Here is a 6487-nt window from a genome sequence, read left to right as displayed (position 1 = left end):
ATGCCTTCGGTTTAACTGCACAGAATAAATACTGCAGCTGAAGAGCAGATGTTCTTAGTTTTGTTTTGTTTTTTTAAAAAACCCAGTGTTATATATCTGTATTTGCAAGATTATTTGATCAGGCAACCTAAATATGACCTGATTAAATAATCATTTAAATAGAGCTGAGCCATTCTCCCTATCCCCCCCCCCCTTTTTTTTTGTGAATATCAATCCAATGTGAATATTTTGCTGCCAAGTCTCCGTTTGTTTCTAGAAGTGTTCCAGTACTAAAACTTCATTTGTGAAGATGGCAGAAACAAGCAAACTCTCAGCTCCAGCAGCTCTTGTTTGCCAAGATGAATTTTCCTTGACCATTTTACATGACTGTGAATCTGCCTGCCATGCTTATGCTGGCAGTCAGCAAATGAGCCTTGGTAGCTTCTTCCTTCACTGAGTCCTCTTGCCTATCACTGCAGCTTCCACTGCTTCACCCTTACTCAATTAAGTTTTTTTCCAGTGACTCAATGACTTTTTTTCTAATTCTATTCAGCAGTCTGGTCCTCGACAAGTAAAAGATGTGTTAGACTATATAGCAGCTAATAATTGTGTCTGCAGCTCTGTAACCACAATGTAGAAATTTATCTGCCAGATTAATACCAATGCTTCCTGAATTTAAATAGACTACAAATGATGTTTTTCTTGGCATGCATTTATCACCTATTTATCTGACATCCCGTATCTTCACTGATCCACTAGTGTTACTTGTAAGACAAGATAATCATGTTATTTAGAAAATACTGCAGCCTGTGATAATTTTGGGTTTGATTTTTTTCTGAGAAGTGAAGAGGGCTGACACATTCTTCAATATATGCAGAAAAATGTATGCTAGGAGGTCATGACTTCAGCTTCTTTCTTCTCTTTCTTCTTTTTTTTTCTCTGAAGAAGAATTCATGAAGGGCTGGGTTAAGTGCAGTTGGACTTGATGATCTTAAAGGTCTTTTCCAACCGAAGTGGTTCTCTCATTCCAAGATCTCTTCAGTACCTGCAGGCACAGCTCCTTGCAATGATGGCACAGTTGATGCCTCTGTGTCACTCACCACTCCCCCTGTGGTTACAGATGTCATAAAATCATAGAATGGTTTGGATTGGAAGGGCTCTTAAAGGTTTCACACTCCCTGCCATGGGCAGGAACACCTTCCACTATCCCAGGGTGCTCCAAACTCTGTCCAACCTGACCTTGGACAATCCCAGGGATGGGGATGCTCAGCTTCTCTGGGCAACCTGTGCCAGGGTCTCCCCACCCTCTCAGGGAAGAATTACTTCCTAACATCTAATTTAATGCTCTCCTCTTTCAGTTTAAAACCATTCTCCCTTGCCCCATCACTACCTGCCTGTGCAGATAATGTCCATGCTCTGGCCTCAAGGAGACTTCTACTCCAGCCTTACCTGACATATGGAATTTCCACCTCTTCCCAAACAATTCAAGTTGTAAAAGCCGTGAGCTCTGTTTTGACAAGCTGCACCCCACGAGGAGGGTGTGCATCACTTTCTCTCTCCCCTCTCTGCCTGGGTGAGCCTTTGTTGCCCCTGCAGTGTGAAGGTGAGGTTACTGAGACCATGGGAGCTGCTGTTCCTGCAAACAGCTCTGTTTGAAGCAGACCACTGGACCAGGACAGGCGTGAGATAAAGTGTTGAAGCCTTTGCAACTTTTGTTTGGAGTGAAAAGGAAAACACATAGCGATGGAGGGGCTCTTGGCTTTGATCATTATTGGTTCAGGGAAATAAAAACATAACCCAGAGGGAGAGAGTTAGGGGTGTAATAATGTCAGGTCAATCTCTTTGTTATTTTCCAACATCAAAAGGAGCTGTGGGAGTTTAGCTTTTATTGCCTTCCCCTTTTGTTTTCTACTTTTTGGCTTTCTTCCTCAAAAATCAGTACAGCCCTCTCTGGACTTCTCACACCCATGTGCCCCCACTCCTGCCATCCCAGCCCACTGCAGGCTGTGTGGCACAGTACTGGTGTAGCACACTGCCCATCACTGCTCAGCCTGCCGGCTGCTACTTCAGGAGATACATGGTAATAATCCTTTCTTCAGTGTTTTGAGCTAGGGTTTACTCTCTTGGCAGAGCTCACCCCACTGTGTTGATGAAGGATGTTTGGGTGCAGCCAGGACAGAAGCCTGCACATGGCTCCCTCACCCCAGAAATTATCAGCATCTATCCACAAAATTCCATTAATAATCTCTTTTCCCTTCAGCACCATCTCTAGTGGTTTTTTCAGCATCCTGAAGGACTGAGCCTGCTGTGCTGGGGAAAACCAGGCTCTGGGCTGCTTTATCTGGCTAGGGCAGAACACAACCTTCTGTGGAACTACATCTTGATTAAGTAGCTGAACAATGCCTGGAAACTCCAGGCAGGTGGTAGAGTGGACAAATGGGAACAGGGACAATCAAGGACCCTTCTGACCTGAGCTCACGTGTTGAACCAGCTCATCCTTGCCCTGGTGCAGCTGCAGCAGCTTCAGCCTGTCCTGGCTGCAGCTGGGCTGGCTGCCATGGCCACTCCTGGCTGCTTGGCCCAGAGGTTGTGGATCCTCAAGGATAACTTGCATGATTAGTTGGTCCGTACTGTGTTTTGTGAAAACAATCAGTTAAAACTACACAACTATTTTAAAGAGTTTTGAAGATATTTGTGTCACCTTGAGAGAACGGGGAAGGAGGGAGCAGTGACATTGGGTGGGTCTGAGAGGGCTGTGCTGGAGGTGGTAAATAGATGCTAGTGCTCATTTGCAGAGACCAGCAGCAGCCCACTTACACTGGCCTGGGTAAAAATGTTTATTCTGGCACAGAGATGCTCTGTGGAGCTGTGTAGGCATTCCCAGTTCAGGGTTTTCTGCAGTGGAAACAACCTGTCTGACATGAGCACAGCAGGCAGTGAGGGCTTGGCTCTGAGCAACACAGCCTGGCTTGAGTTTATCAGTGTAAGGGCATGAAGATATGTTTACATAGTGTGATACCCAGCAGCGAGGCATCCTTGCTTATTTTATGATTCCATCAGCATGTTCTTGACTGATGATGAATGGATTCCTTGCAGGTTAACAAGCTGAAAATGTTTTTGTTATGAAAGAGAGCCAAATCAAACTTTATTGAACAAATACATCTTGGATCTCTGGCTAGTGAGTTTTTCTGCTGTTCAAACATGTTATGTGATGTGAATGAAATTGCAGTTGAATTAGACTTAGCTGTTCATGTAGAATTCACAAGCTGCATTTTTTTTTTTTCCTCACAGCTTTATTTTAGGCAGGTAAGTTATTTTTGGAGGAAATGACAGTTTTGAACAATTTGGCTATGTAAAAGTGATTATTGAAAATAGTATTTACTGGTCCCATTTTATGAAGAAATTGAATCAGTAGCATACTTGGAAATGCAAAAGGGCTGATTCTTCCATGCTTCCCAACACTAACTCCTGAATAAAACACTTGTTTTGTGGTTTGCTTTGTAAAGATGTGCCCTGTCAGGGAGCACAGGGCACAGCTCCTGCAAGCCCAGCCCCAGGACTGTCACCAGAGCTGAGTGCAGCCCACAGTTTGGTACCTGCAATGACTCTACTAACTTTGATCTATTCCCAGCTAATTTGGTATGAATAGTATCAGAACCAGGGTTATGTCTATATCCATTAGTGATGCAGAACAGAGCTTAAAAATAATCTTCCACTGACATGCAGATTTATATAATGAAAGATGGGGCAATTGGAGATTTCTCCAGCAAACTGGTGTTAAACAAGCTGCTCTGAGTTCTCAAGACCTAAAGCCTGTGATGGAAAAAGAACATTTAGACAGATCCTGTATGTGAATGATTTGTGGAATTATTGTTAGTCAAATCTATTATGATGCACTCTGTTCTATTTTCACCTGTTAAAATAAATTAAGCTGTAGCATTACTAAAAACTAAGAACTGCCAAGATAAAAGAAGGAACTGACACATAGAGCATTTAGGAGATTTCTTATACTGTAGAAGGAATTTGTAAAATTTAAACTGAAGTCACAAGCACAGATTTTCTCCATTAAGAACATTTAGTGTGATTCTCCTGTTCTTCTGGCACTCCCCAGGATAATCTACAGTTTTTAACCTGTAGGAAAAATAGAGCCCAAGAGAGCAGACAGCACTGATGCTCAACTCCATATGAGGAGATTTGCTGCCATCTTTTGGTAGATGTGTGTTCTGGAAATTAAAGAAAAATTATCTCTCACAGATACGAAACACTTTGTCCCTCTGCTCATTCTTAACCCACTTGCAGCATCAGCCCCTGGAGGGATTTAAAATTGTGTAGACATGACATTTAGGGACAAGGTTTAGTGGTGGACTTTGCAGTGCTGGGTTAACAGTTGGACTTGATGATCTTCAAGGCGTTTCCAATCTAAATCATCCCATGACTGTGATTCTGTGCACTCAGCCTCTACTGCAGAGGCAGCCTGTGAAAATTAATCTCGGCCAATGATACTCCAAGGAGCTCCCAAAAACCCTGTGCGTGCCTGTGGGGCTGGGAGGGCTCAGTGCAGGGCAGGGGCTGGGCTGGTTTCTTCATGGTCTGGCTGCTCAGAGAAAATCTGTAGGGAACAGGCTGCAATCTCTGCATGTTTACAAGTAATAAAATACTTATTGATGCCCAGAGGTAATAAAATAATATATTTGATCATGTGGGGCAGCAGGAGGTTGATGCATGGGGAGGGAGCAAGGCTGGGAGATAGTGCTCTAAAAATCACCCTCATTGCTATCAGATTTACCTTTGCAGAGGGCAAAGAGCTGAGGCTGCACTTTGGCAGGGGCAGGTTGAGGAGCTGCTGCTCAGGGTGAAAGTGCACCCTTGTGACCTGGTCAAAGGGATGTTGGGGAATGTCCTGTGCCCCTCCTCCCCTCCAGGGTCCTGCCTCTGCACCAGCAGCCTCCTCACTTCCCTTGCTCCTCTGACTCCTGGGGGAGGAGGTTCAATGCACCCCAGCAGAAAGCTGCCCACTGGTTTTTTGCTGGGCTACATTTTTTCATGGGACAGTGAGTGAAATCCAGAGCAGGTTTTGACAGGCCCCAGGATGCAGGAAAAGAGGGAAGGTACCAGCTTCTGCCAGAGAGAAAACTGAGAGGGTGTTGAGAGCTGGCACTTCACCCTGACTGCAACTCAGTGCTCTGGTTACAACACCCACACTCGTAGTGGTGCCTGGATCAACAAAATGACTGTGGTTAGAAGAACTTTCCAAATTTGAAAGAGGCCTCTTGTTTCTGTGGGTTCCTACACTGGTGGTAGGCTGCACACTTTATTTTAATGTGGATTTGGTATCCAGCACAATTCCTTCAGCCTTAGCTGCCTCAGCTGCCTTTCTAAGGTCAATATGTGGCCACACACAATCCTTTCCCCTCTACCACCCTGTCATTCCTGAGATACCACTGAATTCCACAAGCCACTTCATTTTTTTATATACTTCAGTTCAACATTAAGTTCCTTGCAGGGTTTATTTAGTTGGAACCCTGACCAAAGTTCCCAAGTGCTGTGTGTGTGCTCAGCTGCATGACTCCAACCTTGCTGCTGGGCTGTGCCAGAGCAGGCACCACGCACATGATGGGGTACAGCCCTGCCACGGCTGTGGGAGCAGTGCCTTTCAGAGAAATGCTGTTGGGAAAGCAAAGGTATGAGCCAGCTAAGAGCACAAGCAGGGAAACTTCCTACTCTCGCCATCCATTGATGCTGTGCAAGGGAGAAAAAGCAGGAAAGAACTAATTAAAAACCAAACCAAAACAATGTTCTCATGAGTGGGATGTAGACTCTCAGCAATGATTCTTTTTTTGATACAGATATCCCTTGCATGGTGGGGGCAGAAGGGTGACCATCAGCAGTTTCCTGGCTGAGATGATTCCCCTGTTTGTCTTGTGGGTGATGCTCTGTGTGTCCCAGGGACCTCCAACAGTGCAGGACTGGGTTGATATCTCATCTTGAAAGTAGCCCAGTTCCACCTCTGTTCCCTCTGATAGCAGATCACTCCCTGCCTGAGTGTTTTGTTACCAGAAGAGTGTTGCTCTGGACCCAGTCCAGCTTCCCTGTGAGCTGTGAGGGCCGATTTGTGTATCTGAGGGAGAGTTAGGAAAGCTGTCAGCTCCCTAATTCATGAGAGCCTCTCCACGCCCCACAGCCAGTCCCCACGGGGGGAGTCATGCTGCCTCGCTGGCCCCTGGCCCCCTGACAGCTCCTTTGGACACTCACCAGATATCACACACAGCCTCACCTGCTCACAGATCCTCTTTCAAATCCTCCCTTCCTCCTTTCCCACCACTCTTGCCTCAACCAGGATACGGGGAATTGAAATTTTAACAAGACGGGGAGTTAGAATTAAATTCTAAATTGAAATCTAGGCAATTTTAATTTATCCAATTCAGACTAAATGGGAACTTTCATCGAATCAGTATGGTTTGGCTGGGAAGGGTCCTCTAAAAGTCACCTCGTCTGGTTTCCCGCAGAG

Source organism: Lonchura striata, chromosome 13, assembly GCF_050655825.1.
Source record: "Lonchura striata isolate lonStrDom1 chromosome 13, ASM5065582v1, whole genome shotgun sequence".
In the NCBI taxonomy this organism is placed as follows: Eukaryota; Metazoa; Chordata; class Aves; order Passeriformes; family Estrildidae; genus Lonchura; species Lonchura striata.
Note: the sequence above shows the minus strand (reverse complement) of the source record.